Here is an 18,468-nt window from a genome sequence, read left to right as displayed (position 1 = left end):
TAGACAACCACTATAGTCTGTTGGTACTGTATAGACAACCACTATAGTCTGTTGGTACTGTATAGACAACCACTATAGTCTGTTGGTACTGTATAGACAACCACTATAGTCTGTTGGTACTGTACTGTATAGACAACCACTATAGTCTGTTGGTACTGTATAGACAACCACTATAGTCTGTTGGTACTGTATAGACAACCACTACAGTCTGTTGGTACTGTATAGACAACCACTATAGTCTGTTGGTACTGTACTGTATAGAACCACTATAGTCTGTTGGTACTGTATAGACAACCACTACAGTCTGTTGGTACTGTATAGACAACCACTATAGTCTGTTGGTACTGTATAGACAACCACTATAGTCTGTTGGTACTGTATACAGTCTGTTGGTACTGACAACCACTATAGTCTGTTGGTACTGTATAGACAACCACTATAGTCTGTTGGTACTGTATAGACAACCACTATAGTCTGTTGGTACTGTATAGACAACCACTATAGTCTGTTGGTAGACAACCACTATAGTCTGTTGGTACTGTATAGACAACCACTATAGTCTGTTGGTACTGTATAGACAACCACTATAGTCTGTTGGTACTGTACTGTATAGAATAGTCTGTTGGTACTGTAACCACTATAGTCTGTTGGTACTGTATAGACAACCACTATAGTCTGTTGGTACTGTATAGACAACCACTATAGTCTGTTGGTACTGTACTGTAGACAACCACTATAGTCTGTTGGTACTGTACTATAGTCTGTTGGTACTGTATAGACAACACTATAGTCTGTCTGTTGGTACTGTACTGTATAGACAACCACTATAGTCTGTTGGTACTGTATATAGACAACCACTATAGTCTGTTGGTACTGTATAGACAACCACTATAGTCTGTTGGTACTGTATAGACAACCACTATAGTCTGTTGGTACTGTACTGTATAGACAACCACTATAGTCTGTTGGTACTGTACTGTATAGACAACCACTATAGTCTGTTGGTACTGTATAGACAACCACTATAGTCTGTTGGTACTGTATAGACAACCACTATAGTCTGTTGGTACTGTATAGACAACCACTATAGTCTGTTGGTACTGTACTGTATAGACAACCACTATAGTCTGTTGGTACTGTCTGTTGGTACTGTATAGACAACCACTATAGTCTGTTGGTACTGTATAGACAACCACTATAGTCTGTTGGTATATAGACAACCACTACAGTCTGTTGGTACTGTCTGTTGGTACTGTACTGTATAGACAACCACTATAGTCTGTTGGTACTGTATAGACAACCACTATAGTCTGTTGGTACTGTATAGACAACCACTATAGTCTGTTGGTACTGTAGACAACCACTATAGTCTGTTGGTACTGTATAGACAACCACTATAGTCTGTTGGTACTGTATAGACAACCACTATAGTCTGTTGGTACTGTATAGACAACCACTATAGTCTGTTGGTACTGTATAGACAACCACTATAGTCTGTTGGTACTGTATAGACAACCACTATCTGTTGGTAGTCTGTTGGTACTGTATAGACAACCACTATAGTCTGTTGGTACTGTATCTGTTGGTAGACAACCACTATAGTCTGTTGGTACTGTATAGACAACCACTATAGTCTGTTGGTACTGTATAGACAACCACTACTGTTGGTATAGTCTGTTGGTACTGTATAGACAACCACTATAGTCTGTTGGTACTGTATAGACAACCACTATAGTCTGTTGGTACTGTACAGTCTGTTGGTAGACAACCACTATAGTCTGTTGGTACTGTATAGACAACCACTATAGTCTGTTGGTACTGTATAGACAACCACTATAGTCTGTTGGTACTGTATAGACAACCACTATAGTCTGTTGGTACTGTACTGTATAGACAACCACTATAGTCTGTTGGTACTGTACTGTATAGACAACCACTATAGTCTGTTGGTACTGTATATAGACAACCACTATAGTCTGACAACCAACCACTATAGTCTGTTGGTACTGTATAGACAACCACTATAGTCTGTTGGTACTGTACTGTAGACAACCACTATAGTCTGTTGGTACTGGTACTGTTGGTACTGTAGACAACCACTATAGTCTGTTGGTACTGTATAGACAACCACTATAGTCTGTTGGTACTGTATAGACAACCACTATAGTCTGTTGGTACTGTAACCACTATAGTCTGTTGGTACTGTACTGTATAGACAACCACTATAGTCTGTTGGTACTGTACTGTATAGTCTGTTGGTACTGTATAGACAACCACTATAGTCTGTTGGTACTGTATAGACAACCACTATAGTCTGTTGGTACTGTATAGACAACCACTATAGTCTGTTGGTACTGTATGTACTGTAGACAACCACTATAGTCTGTTGGTACTGTATAGACAACCACTATAGTCTGTTGGTACTGTATAGACAACCACTATAGTCTGTTGGTACTGTATAGACAACCACTATAGTCTGTTGGTACTGTATAGTCTGTTGGTACTAGACAACCACTATAGTCTGTTGGTACTGTATAGACAACCACTATAGTCTGTTGGTACTGTATAGACAACCACTATAGTCTGTTGGTACTAGTCTGTTGGTACTAGACAACCACTATAGTCTGTTGGTACTGTATAGACAACCACTATAGTCTGTTGGTACTGTATAGACAACCACTATAGTCTGTTGGTACTGTACTGTATAGACAACCACTATAGTCTGTTGTATAGACAACCACTACTGTTGGTACTGTACTGTATAGACAACCACTATAGTCTGTTGGTACTGTATAGACAACCACTATAGTCTGTTGGTACTGTATAGACAACCACTATAGTCTGTTGGTACTGTATAGACAACCACTATAGTCTGTTGGTACTGTATAGACAACCACTATAGTCTGTTGGTACTGTATAGACAACCACTATAGTCTGTTGGTACTGTATAGACAACCACTATAGTCTGTTGGTACTGTATAGACAACCACTATAGTCTGTTGGTACTGTATAGACAACCACTATAGTCTGTTGGTACTGTATAGACAACCACTATAGTCTGTTGGTACTGTATAGACAACCACTATAGTCTGTTGGTACTGTATAGACAACCACTATAGTCTGTTGGTACTGTATAGACAACCACTATAGTCTGTTGGTACTGTATAGACAACCACTATAGTCTGTTGGTACTGTATAGACAACCACTATAGTCTGTTGGTAGTCTGTTGGTACTGTATAGACAACCACTATAGTCTGTTGGTACTGTATAGACAACCACTATAGTCTGTTGGTATGTATAGACAACCACTATAGTCTGTTGGTACTGTACTGTAGACAACCACTATAGTCTGTTGGTAGTCTGTTGGTACTGTATAGACAACCACTATAGTCTGTTGGTACTGTATAGACAACCACTATAGTCTGTTGGTACTGTATAGACAACCACTATAGTCTGTTGGTACTGTATAGACAACCACTATAGTCTGTTGGTACTGTATAGACAACCACTATAGTCTGTTGGTACTGTATAGACAACCACTATAGTCTGTTGGTACTGTATAGACAACCACTATAGTCTGTTGGTACTGTACTGTATAGACAACCACTATAGTCTGTTGGTACTGTATAGACAACCACTATAGTCTGTTGGTACTGTATAGACAACCACTATAGTCTGTTGGTACTGTACTGTATAGACAACCACTATAGTCTGTTGGTACTGTATAGACAACCACTATAGTCTGTTGGTACTGTATAGACAACCACTATAGTCTGTTGGTACTGTATAGACAACCACTATAGTCTGTTGGTACTGTATAGACAACCACTATAGTCTGTTGGTACTGTATAGACAACCACTATAGTCTGTTGGTACTGTATAGACAACCACTATAGTCTGTTGGTACTGTATAGACAACCACTATAGTCTGTTGGTACTGTTGTCTGTTGGTATGTATAGACAACCACTATAGTCTGTTGGTACTGTATAGACAACCACTATAGTCTGTTGGTACTGGTACTGTATAGACAACCACTATAGTCTGTTGGTACTGTACTAGACAACCACTACTGTTGGTACACTACAACCACTATAGTCTGTTGGTACTGTATAGACAACCACTATAGTCTGTTGGTACTGTATAGACAACCACTATAGTCTGTTGGTACTGTATAGACAACCACTATAGTCTGTTGGTACTGTACTGTATAGACAACCACTATAGTCTGTTGGTACTGTATAGACAACCACTACAGTCTGTTGGTACTGTATAGACAACCACTATAGTCTGTTGGTACTGTACTGTATAGACAACCACTATAGTCTGTTGGTACTGTATAGACAACCACTATAGTCTGTTGGTACTGTATAGACAACCACTATCTGTTGGTACTGTCTATAGTCTGTTGGTACTGTATAGACAACCACTATAGTCTGTTGGTACTGTACTGTATAGACAACCACTATAGTCTGTTGGTACTGTACTGTATAGACAACCACTATAGTCTGTTGGTACTGTATAGACAACCACTATAGTCTGTTGGTACTGTATAGACAACCACTATAGTCTGTTGGTACTGTATAGACAACCACTACAGTCTGTTGGTACTGTACTGTATAGACAACCACTATAGTCTGTTGGTACTGTATAGACAACCACTATAGTCTGTTGGTACTGTATAGACAACCACTACAGTCTGTTGGTACTGTATAGACAACCACTATAGTCTGTTGGTACTGTATAGACAACCACTACAGTCTGTTGGTACTGTATAGACAACCACTATAGTCTGTTGGTACTGTATAGACAACCACTATAGTCTGTTGGTACTGTATAGACAACCACTATAGTCTGTTGGTACTGTACTGACAACCACTACTGTTGGTACACTATAGTCTGTTGGTACTGTATAGACAACCACTATAGTCTGTTGGTACTGTATAGACAACCACTATAGTCTGTTGGTACTGTATAGACAACCACTATAGTCTGTTGGTACTGTACTGTATAGACAACCACTATAGTCTGTTGGTACTGTATAGACAACCACTATAGTCTGTTGGTACTGTATAGACAACCACTATAGTCTGTTGGTACTGTATAGACAACCACTATAGTCTGTTGGTACTGTATAGACAACCACTATAGTCTGTTGGTACTGTATAGACAACCACTATAGTCTGTTGGTACTGTATAGACAACCACTATAGTCTGTTGGTACTGTATAGACAACCACTATAGTCTGTTGGTACTGTACAACAACCACTATAGTCTGTTGGTACTGTATAGACAACCACTATAGTCTGTTGGTACTGTATAGACAACCACTATAGTCTGTTGGTACTGTACTGTATAGTCTGTTGGTACTGTACAGTCTGACAACCACTACAGTCTGTTGGTACTGTATAGACAACCACTATAGTCTGTTGGTACTGTATAGACAACCACTATAGTCTGTTGGTACTGTATAGACAACCACTATAGTCTGTTGGTACTGTATAGACAACCACTATAGTCTGTTGGTACAACCACTATAGTCTGTTGGTACTGTACTGTATAGACAACCACTATAGTCTGTTGGTACTGTATAGACAACCACTATAGTCTGTTGGTACTGTATAGACAACCACTATAGTCTGTTGGTACTGTACTGTATAGACAACCACTATAGTCTGTTGGTACTGTACTGTATAGACAACCACTACAGTCTGTTGGTACTGTACTGTATAGACAACCACTACAGTCTGTTGGTACTGTATAGACAACCACTATAGTCTGTTGGTACTGTATAGACAACCACTATAGTCTGTTGGTACTGTACTGTATAGACAACCACTATAGTCTGTTGGTACTGTATAGACAACCACTATAGTCTGTTGGTACTGTATAGACAACCACTACTGTCTGTTGGTACTGTATAGACAACCACTATAGTCTGTTGGTACTGTATAGACAACCACTATAGTCTGTTGGTACTGTATAGACAACCACTATAGTCTGTTGGTACTGTATAGACAACCACTATAGTCTGTTGGTACTGTACAACCACTATAGTCTGTTGGTACTAGACAACCACTATAGTCTGTTGGTACTGTATAGACAACCACTATAGTCTGTTGGTACTGTATAGACAACCACTATAGTCTGTTGGTACTGTACTGTATAGACAACCACTATAGTCTGTTGGTACTGTATAGACAACCACTATAGTCTGTTGGTACTGTATAGACAACCACTATAGTCTGTTGGTACTGTATAGACAACCACTATAGTCTGTTGGTACTGTATAGACAACCACTATAGTCTGTTGGTACTGTATAGACAACCACTATAGTCTGTTGGTACTGTATAGACAACCACTATAGTCTGTTGGTACTGTATAGACAACCACTATAGTCTGTTGGTACTGTATAGACAACCACTATAGTCTGTTGGTACTGTATAGACAACCACTATAGTCTGTTGGTACTGTACTGTATAGACAACCACTATAGTCTGTTGGTACTGTACTGTATAGACAACCACTATAGTCTGTTGGTACTGTATAGACAACCACTATAGTCTGTTGGTACTGTACTGTATAGACAACCACTATAGTCTGTTGGTACTGTATAGACAACCACTATAGTCTGTTGGTACTGTATAGACAACCACTATAGTCTGTTGGTACTGTATAGACAACCACTATAGTCTGTTGGTACTGTACTGTACTGTATAGACAACCACTATAGTCTGTTGGTACTGTATAGACAACCACTATAGTCTGTTGGTACTGTATAGACAACCACTATAGTCTGTTGGTACTGTATAGACAACCACTATAGTCTGTTGGTACTGTACTGTATAGACAACCACTATAGTCTGTTGGTACTGTATAGACAACCACTATAGTCTGTTGGTACTGTATAGACAACCACTATAGTCTGTTGGTACTGTATAGACAACCACTATAGTCTGTTGGTACTGTATAGACAACCACTATAGTCTGTTGGTACTAGACAACCACTATAGTCTGTTGGTACTTGGTACTGTATGTATAGACAACCACTATAGTCTGTTGGTACTGTATAGACAACCACTATAGTCTGTTGGTACCACTATAGTCTGTTGGTACTGTATAGACAACCACTCTGTTGGTACTGTAGTCTGTCTGTTGGTACTGTATAGACAACCACTATAGTCTGTTGGTACTGTATAGACAACCACTATAGTCTGTTGGTACTGTATAGACAACCACTATAGTCTGTTGGTACAACCACTATAGTCTGTTGGTACTGTATAGACAACCACTATAGTCTGTTGGTACTGTATAGACAACCACTATAGTCTGTTGGTACTGTATGTAGACAACCACTATAGTCTGTTGGTACTGTATAGACAACCACTATAGTCTGTTGGTACTGTATAGACTGTTGGTACTGTATAGACAACCACTATAGTCTGTTGGTACTGTATAGACAACCACTATAGTCTGTTGGTACTGTACAACCACTATAGTCTGTTGGTACTGTATAGACTATAGTCTGTTGGTACTGTATAGACAACCACTATAGTCTGTTGGTACTGTACTGTAGACAACCACTATAGTCTGTTGGTACTGTATAGACAACCACTATAGTCTGTTGGTACTGTACTGTATAGACAACCACTATAGTCTGTTGGTACTGTATAGACAACCACTATAGTCTGTTGGTACTGTATAGACAACCACTATAGTCTGTTGGTACTGTACTGTATAGACAACCACTATAGTCTGTTGGTACTGTATAGACAACCACTATAGTCTGTTGGTACTGTACTGTATAGACAACCACTATAGTCTGTTGGTACTGTATAGACAACCACTATAGTCTGTTGGTACTGTATAGACAACCACTATAGTCTGTTGGTACTGTATAGACAACCACTATAGTCTGTTGGTACTGTATAGACAACCACTATAGTCTGTTGGTACTGTATAGACAACCACTATAGTCTGTTGGTACTGACAACCACTACTGTATAGACAACCACTATAGTCTGTTGGTACTGTATAGACAACCACTATAGTCTGTTGTTGGTACTGTATAGACAACCACTATAGTCTGTTGGTACTGTATAGACAACCACTATAGTCTGTTGGTACTGTACTGTATAGACAACCACTATAGTCTGTTGGTACTGTATAGACAACCACTATAGTCTGTTGGTACTGTACTGTATAGACAACCACTACAGTCTGTTGGTACTGTATAGACAACCACTATAGTCTGTTGGTACTGTATAGACAACCACTATAGTCTGTTGGTACTGTATAGACAACCACTACTGTTGGTACTATAGACAACAACCACTGTTGGTACTGTAGTCTGTTGGTACTGTACTATAGTCTGTTGGTACTAGACAACCACTATAGTCTGTTGGTACTGTACTGTATAGACAACCACTATAGTCTGTTGGTACTGTACTGTATAGACAACCACTATAGTCTGTTGGTACTGTATAGACAACCACTACAGTCTGTTGGTACTGTATAGACAACCACTATAGTCTGTTGGTACTGTATAGACAACCACTATAGTCTGTTGGTACTGTTGGTAGTCTGTTGGTACTGTATAGACAACCACTATAGTCTGTTGGTACTGTATAGACAACCACTATAGTCTGTTGGTACTGTATAGACAACCACTATAGTCTGTTGGTACTGTATAGACAACCACTATAGTCTGTTGGTACTGTATAGACAACCACTACTGTATAGACAACCACTATAGTCTGTTGGTACTGTACTGTATAGACAACCACTATAGTCTGTTGGTACTGTATAGACAACCACTATAGTCTGTTGGTACTGTATAGACAACCACTATAGTCTGTTGGTACTGTACTGTATAGACAACCACTATAGTCTGTTGGTACTGTATAGACAACCACTATAGTCTGTTGGTACTGTATAGACAACCACTATAGTCTGTTGGTACTGTATAGACAACCACTACAGTCTGTTGGTACTGTATAGACAACCACTATAGTCTGTTGGTACTGTATAGACAACCACTATAGTCTGTTGGTACTGTACTGTATAGACAACCACTATAGTCTGTTGGTACTGTATAGACAACCACTATAGTCTGTTGGTACTGTATAGACAACCACTATAGTCTGTTGGTACTGTTGGTACTGTAGACAACCACTATAGTCTGTTGGTACTGTACTGTATAGACAACCACTATAGTCTGTTGGTACTGTATAGACAACCACTATAGTCTGTTGGTACTGTATAGACAACCACTATAGTCTGTTGGTACTGTACTGTATAGACAACCACTATAGTCTGTTGGTACTGTATAGACTGTCTGTTGGACAACCACTATAGTCTGTTGGTACTGTATAGACAACCACTATAGTCTGACTGTAAACCACTATAGTCTGTTGGTACTGTATAGACAACCACTATAGTCTGTTGGTACTGTATAGACTATAGTCTGTTGGTACTACTAGACAACCACTATAGTCTGTTGGTACTGTATAGACAACCACTATAGTCTGTTGGTACTGTATAGACAACCACTATAGTCTGTTGGTACTGTATAGACAACCACTATAGTCTGTTGGTACTGTATAGACAACCACTATAGTCTGTTGGTACTGTATAGACAACCACTATAGTCTGTTGGTACTGTATAGACAACCACTATAGTCTGTTGGTACTGTATAGACAACCACTATAGTCTGTTGGTACTGTATAGACAACCACTATAGTCTGTTGGTACTGTATAGACAACCACTATAGTCTGTTGGTACTGTATAGACAACCACTATAGTCTGTTGGTACTGTATAGACAACCACTATAGTCTGTTGGTACTGTATAGACAACCACTATAGTCTGTTGGTACTGTATAGACAACCACTATAGTCTGTAGTATAGACAACCACTACAGTCTGTTGGTACTGTACTGTATAGACAACCACTATAGTCTGTTGGTACTGTACTGTATAGACAACCACTATAGTCTGTTGGTACTGTACTGTATAGACAACCACTATAGTCTGTTGGTACTGTATAGACAACCACTATAGTCTGTTGGTACTGTATAGACAACCACTATAGTCTGTTGGTACTGTACTAGACAACCACTATAGTCTGTTGGTACTGTATAGACAACCACTATAGTCTGTTGGTACTGTATAGACAACCACTATAGTCTGTTGGTACTGTATAGACAACCACTATAGTCTGTTGGTACTGTACAACCACTATAGTCTGTTGGTACTGTATAGACAACCACTATAGTCTGTTGGTACTGTATAGACAACCACTATAGTCTGTTGGTACTGTATAGACAACCACTATAGTCTGTTGGTACTGTATAGACAACCACTATAGTCTGTTGGTACTGTATAGACAACCACTATAGTCTGTTGGTACTGTATAGACAACCACTACAGTCTGTTGGTACTGTATAGACAACCACTATAGTCTGTTGGTACTGTATAGACAACCACTATAGTCTGTTGGTACTGTACTGTATAGACAACCACTATAGTCTGTTGGTACTGTATAGACACCACTACCACTATAGTCTGTTGGTACTGTACTGTATAGACAACCACTACAGTCTGTTGGTAGTCTGTATGTATAGTCTGTTGGTACTGTACTGTATAGACAACCACTATAGTCTGTTGGTACTGTATAGACAACCACTATAGTCTGTTGGTACTGTATAGACAACCACTATAGTCTGTTGGTACTGTATAGACAACCACTATAGTCTGTTGGTACTGTATAGACAACCACTATAGTCTGTTGGTACTGTACTGTATAGACAACCACTATAGTCTGTTGGTACTGTATAGACAACCACTATAGTCTGTTGGTACTGTACTGTCTGTTGGTACTGTAGACAACCACTATAGTCTGTTGGTACTGTACTGTATAGACAACCACTATAGTCTGTTGGTACTGTATAGACAACCACTATAGTCTGTTGGTACTGTATAGTACTGTTGGTACTGTATAGACAACCACTATAGTCTGTTGGTACTGTACTGTATAGACAACCACTATAGTCTGTTGGTACTGTATAGACAACCACTATAGTCTGTTGGTACTGTATAGACAACCACTATAGTCTGTTGGTACTGTACTGTATAGACAACCACTATAGTCTGTTGGTACTGTATAGACAACCACTATAGTCTGTTGGTACTGTATAGACAACCACTATAGTCTGTTGGTACTGTATAGACAACCACTATAGTCTGTTGGTACTGTACTGTATAGACAACCACTATAGTCTGTTGGTACTGTATAGACAACCACTATAGTCTGTTGGTACTGTATAGACTGTAACAACCACTATAGTCTGTTGGTACTGTATAGACAACCACTATAGTCTGTTGGTACTGTACTGTATAGACAACCACTATAGTCTGTTGGTACTGTATAGACAACCACTATAGTCTGTTGGTACTGTATAGACAACCACTACAGTCTGTTGGTACTGTACTGTATAGACAACCACTATAGTCTGTTGGTACTGTATAGACAACCACTATAGTCTGTTGGTACAACCACTATAGTCTGTTGGTACTGTATAGACAACCACTATAGTCTGTTGGTACTGTACTGTATAGACAACCACTATAGTCTGTTGGTACTGTATAGACAACCACTATAGTCTGTTGGTACTGTATAGACAACCACTATAGTCTGTTGGTACTGTACTGTATAGACAACCACTATAGTCTGTTGGTACTGTACTGTATAGACAACCACTATAGTCTGTTGGTACTGTATAGACAACCACTATAGTCTGTTGGTACTGTATAGACAACCACTATAGTCTGTTGGTACTGTATAGACAACCACTATAGTCTGTTGGTACTGTATAGACAACCACTACAGTCTGTTGGTACTGTATAGACAACCACTATAGTCTGTTGGTACTGTACTGTATAGACAACCACTATAGTCTGTTGGTACTGTACTGTATAGACAACCACTATAGTCTGTTGGTACTGTATAGACAACCACTATAGTCTGTTGGTACTGTATAGACAACCACTATAGTCTGTTGGTACTGTACTGTATAGACAACCACTATAGTCTGTTGGTACTGTACTGTATAGACAACCACTATAGTCTGTTGGTACTGTACTGTATAGACAACCACTATAGTCTGTTGGTACTGTATAGACAACCACTATAGTCTGTTGGTACTGTACTAGACAACCACTATAGTCTGTTGGTACTGTATAGACAACCACTATAGTCTGTTGGTACTGTATAGACAACCACTATAGTCTGTTGGTACTGTACTGTATAGACAACCACTATAGTCTGTTGGTACTGTATAGACAACCACTATAGTCTGTTGGTACTGTACTGTATAGACAACCACTATAGTCTGTTGGTACTGTATAGACAACCACTATAGTCTGTTGGTACTGTACTGTATAGACAACCACTATAGTCTGTTGGTACTGTATAGACAACCACTGTTGGTACTGTATAGACAACCACTCTGTTGGTACTGTATGTATAGACAACCACTACAGTCTGTTGGTACTGTATAGACAACCACTATAGTCTGTTGGTACTGTATAGACAACCACTATAGTCTGTTGGTACTGTATAGACAACCACTATAGTCTGTTGGTACTGTATAGTCTGTTGGTACTGTAAACCACTATAGTCTGTTGGTACTGTATAGACAACCACTATAGTCTGTTGGTACTGTATAGACAACCACTATAGTCTGTTGGTACTGTATAGACAACCACTATAGTCTGTTGGTACTGTATAGACAACCACTATAGTCTGTTGGTACTGTCTGTTGGTACTGTATAGACAACCACTATAGTCTGTTGGTACTGTATATAGTCTGTTGGTACTGTATACAGTCTGTTGGTACTGTATAGACAACCACTATAGTCTGTTGGTACTGTACTGTATAGACAACCACTATAGTCTGTTGGTACTGTATAGACAACCACTATAGTCTGTTGGTACTGTATAGACAACCACTATAGTCTGTTGGTACTGTATAGACAACCACTATAGTCTGTTGGTACTGTATAGACAACCACTATAGTCTGTTGGTACTGTATAGACAACCACTATAGTCTGTTGGTACTGTATAGTCTGTTGGTACTGTATAGACAACCACTATAGTCTGTTGGTACTGTATAGACAACCACTATAGTCTGTTGGTACTGTATAGACAACCACTATAGTCTGTTGGTACTGTATAGACAACCACTATAGTCTGTTGGTACTGTATAGACAACCACTATAGTCTGTTGGTACTGTATAGACAACCACTATAGTCTGTTGGTACTGTATAGACAACCACTATAGTCTGTTGGTACTGTATAGACAACCACTACAGTCTGTTGGTACTGTACTGTATAGACAACCACTATTGTCTGTTGGTACTGTACTGTATAGACAACCACTACAGTCTGTTGGTACTGTACTGTATAGACAACCACTATAGTCTGTTGGTACTGTATAGACAACCACTATAGTCTGTTGGTACTGTACTGTATAGACAACCACTATAGTCTGTTGGTACTGTACTGTATAGACAACCACTATAGTCTGTTGGTACTGTATAGACAACCACTATAGTCTGTTGGTACTGTATAGACAACCACTATAGTCTGTTGGTACTGTATAGACAACCACTATAGTCTGTTGGTACTGTACCAACCACTATAGTCTGTTGGTACTGTATAGACAACCACTACTGTATAGACAACCACTATAGTCTGTTGGTACTGTAACCACTATAGTCTGTTGGTACTGTATAGACAACCACTATAGTCTGTTGGTACTGTATAGACAACCACTATAGTCTGGTACTGTACAACCACTATATAGACAACCACTATAGTCTGTTGGTACTGTATAGACAACCACTATAGTCTGTTGGTACTGTACTGTATAGACAACCACTATAGTCTGTTGGTACTGTATAGACAACCACTATAGTCTGTTGGTACTGTACTGTATAGACAACCACTATAGTCTGTTGGTACTGTATAGACAACCACTATAGTCTGTTGGTACTGTATAGACAACCACTATAGTCTGTTGGTACTGTATAGACAACCACTACAGTCTGTTGGTACTGTATAGACAACCACTGTTGGTATAGTCTGTTGGTACTGTATAGACAACCACTGTATAGACAACCACTATCTGTTGTACTGGTACTGTATAGACAACCACTATAGTCTGTTGGTACTGTATAGACAACCACTATAGTCTGTTGGTACTGTATAGACAACCACTATAGTCTGTTGGTACTGTATAGACAACCACTATAGTCTGTTGGTACTGTAAGACAACACTATAGTCTGTTGGTACTGTACTGTATAGACAACCACTATAGTCTGTTGGTACTGTATAGACAACCACTATAGTCTGTTGGTACTGTACTGTATAGACAACCACTACAGTCTGTTGGTACTGTATAGACAACCACTATAGTCTGTTGGTACTGTATAGACAACCACTATAGTCTGTTGGTACTGTATAGACAACCACTATAGTCTGTTGGTACTGTATAGACAACCACTATAGTATGTATAGACAACCACTATAGTCTGTTGGTACTGTATAGACAACCACTATAGTCTGTTGGTACTGTATAGACAACCACTATAGTCTGTTGGTACTGTATAGACAACCACTATAGTCTGTTGGTACTGTATAGACAACCACTATAGTCTGTTGGTACTGTATAGACAACCACTATAGTCTGTTGGTACTGTACTGTATAGACAACCACTACAGTCTGTTGGTACTGTATAGACAACCACTACAGTCTGTTGGTACTGTATAGACAACCACTATAGTCTGTTGGTACTGTACTGTATAGACAACCACTATAGTCTGTTGGTACTGTATAGACAACCACTATAGTCTGTTGGTACTGTATAGACAACCACTATAGTCTGTTGGTACTGTAGTCTGTTGGTACTGTATAGTTGGTACAACCACTATAGTCTGTTGGTACTGTATAGACAACCACTATAGTCTGTTGGTACTGTATAGACAACCACTATAGTCTGTTGGTACTGTACTGTATAGACAACCACTATAGTCTGTTGGTACTGTACTGTATAGACAACCACTATAGTCTGTTGGTACTGTACTGTATAGACAACCACTATAGTCTGTTGGTACTGTATAGACAACCACTATAGTCTGTTGGTACTGTATAGACAACCACTATAGTCTGTTGGTACTGTATAGACAACCACTATAGTCTGTTGGTACTGACAACCACTATAGTCTGTTGGTACTGTACTGTATAGACAACCACTACATAGTCTGTTGGTACTGTATAGACAACCACTATATCTGTTGGTACTGTATAGACAACCACTATAGTCTGTTGGTACTGTATAGACAACCACTATAGTCTGTTGGTACTGTATAGACAACCACTATAGTCTGTTGGTACTGTATAGACAACCACTATAGTCTGTTGGTACTAGACAATAGACACTATAGTCTGTTGGTACTGTATAGACAACCACTATAGTCTGTTGGTACTGTATAGACAACCACTATAGTCTGTTGGTACTGTATGTAGACAACCACTATAGTCTGTTGGTACTGTACTAGACAACCACTATAGTCTGTTGGTACTGTATAGACAACCACTATAGTCTGTTGGTACTGTATAGACAACCACTATAGTCTGTTGGTACTGTATAGACAACCACTATAGTCTGTTGGTACTGTATAGACAACCACTATAGTCTGTTGGTACTGTATAGACAACCACTATAGTCTGTTGGTACTGTATAGACAACCACTATAGTCTGTTGGTACTGTATAGACAACCACTACAGTCTGTTGGTACTGTATAGACAACCACTATAGTCTGTTGGTACTGTATAGACAACCACTATAGTCTGTTGGTACTGTACTGTATAGACAACCACTATAGTCTGTTGGTACTGTACTGTATAGACAACCACTATAGTCTGTTGGTACTGTATAGACAACCACTATAGTCTGTTGGTACTGTATAGACAACCACTATAGTCTGTTGGTACTGTATAGACAACCACTATAGTCTGTTGGTACTGTATAGACAACCACTATAGTCTGTTGGTACTGTATAGACAACCACTATAGTCTGTTGGTACTGTACTGTATAGACAACCACTATAGTCTGTTGGTACTGACAACCACTATAGTCTGTTGGTACTGTATAACCACTATAGTCTGTTGGTACTGTATAGACCACTATAGTCTGTTGGTACTGTACTGTATAGACAACCACTATAGTCTGTTGGTACTGTATAGACAACCACTATAGTCTGTTGGTACTGTATAGACAACCACTATAGTCTGTTGGTACTGTATAGACAACCACTATAGTCTGTTGGTACTGTATAGACAACCACTATAGTCTGTTGGTACTGTATAGACAACCACTATAGTCTGTTGGTACTGTACTGTCTGTTGGTACTAGACAACCACTATCTGTTGGTAGTCTGTTGGTACTGTACTGTATAGACAACCACTATAGTCTGTTGGTACTGTACTGTATAGACAACCACTATAGTCTGTTGGTACTGTATAGACAACCACTATAGTCTGTTGGTACTGTATAGACAACCACTACCTGTTGGTACTGTATAGACAACCACTGTTGGTACTGTATAGACAACCACTACTGTACTGTAGACAACCACTACAGTCTGTTGGTACTGTACTGTATAGACAACCACTATAGTCTGTTGGTACTGTACTGTATAGACAACCACTACAGTCTGTTGGTACTGTATAGACAACCACTATAGTCTGTTGGTACTGTATAGACAACCACTATAGTCTGTTGGTACTGTATAGACACTATAGTCTGTTGGTACTGTACTGTATAGACAACCACTATAGTCTGTTGGTACTGTATAGACAACCACTATAGTCTGTTGGTACTGTATAGACAACCACTATAGTCTGTTGGTACTGTATAGACAACCACTATAGTCTGTTGGTACTGTATAGACAACCACTATAGTCTGTTGGTACTGTATAGACAACCACTATAGTCTGTTGGTACTGTATAGACAACCACTACAGTCTGTTGGTACTGTATAGACAACCACTACAGTCTGTTGGTACTGTATAGACAACCACTATAGTCTGTTGGTCCTGTATAGACAACCACTACAGTCTGTTGGTACTGTATAGACAACCACTATAGTCTGTTGGTACTGTATATAGACAACCACTATTGTCTGTTGGTACTGTATAGACAACCACTATAGTCTGTTGGTACTGTACTGTATAGACAACCACTACAGTCTGTTGGTACTGTACTGTATAGACAACCACTATAGTCTGTTGGTACTGTATAGACAACCACTATAGTCTGTTGGTACTGTACTGTATAGACAACCACTATAGTCTGTTGGTACTGTATAGACAACCACTACAGTCTGTTGGTACTGTATAGACAACCACTATAGTCTGTTGGTACTGTATAGACAACCACTATAGTCTGTTGGTACTGTACTGTATAGACAACCACTATAGTCTGTTGGTACTGTATACACAACCACTATCGTCTGTTGGTTCTAACTATGTCTTGGGGATGTAGGGGAGGTGACCAGAGCTCAGAGGCCAATCAGACAGACTATCTCTTTAGGGGGTGAGTGAGGTTACCAGAGCTCAAAGGCCAATCAGGAGGACTATCTCTTGGGGATGTAGAGGAGGTGACCAGAGCTCAAAGGCCAATCAGGAGGACTATTTCTTGGGGATGTAGAGGAGGTGACCAGAGCTCAGAGGCCAATCAGGAGGACTATCTCTTGGAGATGTAGAGGAGGTGACCAGAGCTCAGAGGCCAATCAGGAGGACTATCTCTTGGGGATGTAGAGGAGGTGACCAGAGCTCAGAGGCCAATCAGGAGGACTATCTCTTGGGGATGTAGAGGAGGTTACCAGAGCTCAGAGGCCAATCAGGAGGACTATCTCTTGGGGAGGTGGGGGAAGCAACACATAACCATGGAGACAAGGTTATGGGTGTGGTGTCTGGGGTAGATGGTTATGTGTGTTGTGCTGGGTGAGATATGGTTAGGATTATGATTATGGTGAAGCAATGGCTAGGTGTGTGGTGATAGAGACATGGTTAGGTATCATCTTGGCCATGTTCTGTTATAATCTCCACCCGGCACAGCCAGAAGAGGACTGGCCACCCCACATAGCCTGGTTCCTCTCTAGGTTTCTTCCAAGGTTTTGGCCTTTCTAGGGAGTTTTTCCTAGCCACCGTGCTTCTAAACCTGTACAGCACTTTGAGATATCAGCTGATGTACGAAGGGCTATATAAATACATTTGATTTGATTTGATTTGATATGTGGTGCTGGTGGAGACATGGTTAGGTGTGTGGTGATAGTGGAGACATGGTTAGCTGTGTGGTGCAGGTGCTGGTGGGGACATGGTTAGGTGTGTGGTGC

At 39.7% G+C, this 18,468-nt stretch overlaps 1 protein-coding gene across 1 annotated transcript in view; it reads right to left on the bottom strand.

The window, feature by feature from the left end:
• Window positions 1–18,468, bottom strand: part of LOC115127700 (regulating synaptic membrane exocytosis protein 2) — a gene marked incomplete at its 5' end in the record, with an annotated part of 134,535 nt that overhangs the window by 47,786 nt on the left and 68,281 nt on the right. The gene's annotated exons all lie outside the window — the stretch shown is intronic.

Source organism: Oncorhynchus nerka, linkage group LG7, assembly GCF_034236695.1.
Source record: "Oncorhynchus nerka isolate Pitt River linkage group LG7, Oner_Uvic_2.0, whole genome shotgun sequence".
NCBI lineage: Eukaryota > Metazoa > Chordata > Actinopteri > Salmoniformes > Salmonidae > Oncorhynchus > Oncorhynchus nerka.
The sequence above is the reverse complement of the archived record's forward strand: the minus strand, read 5'-3'. Positions and strand labels throughout refer to the sequence as shown.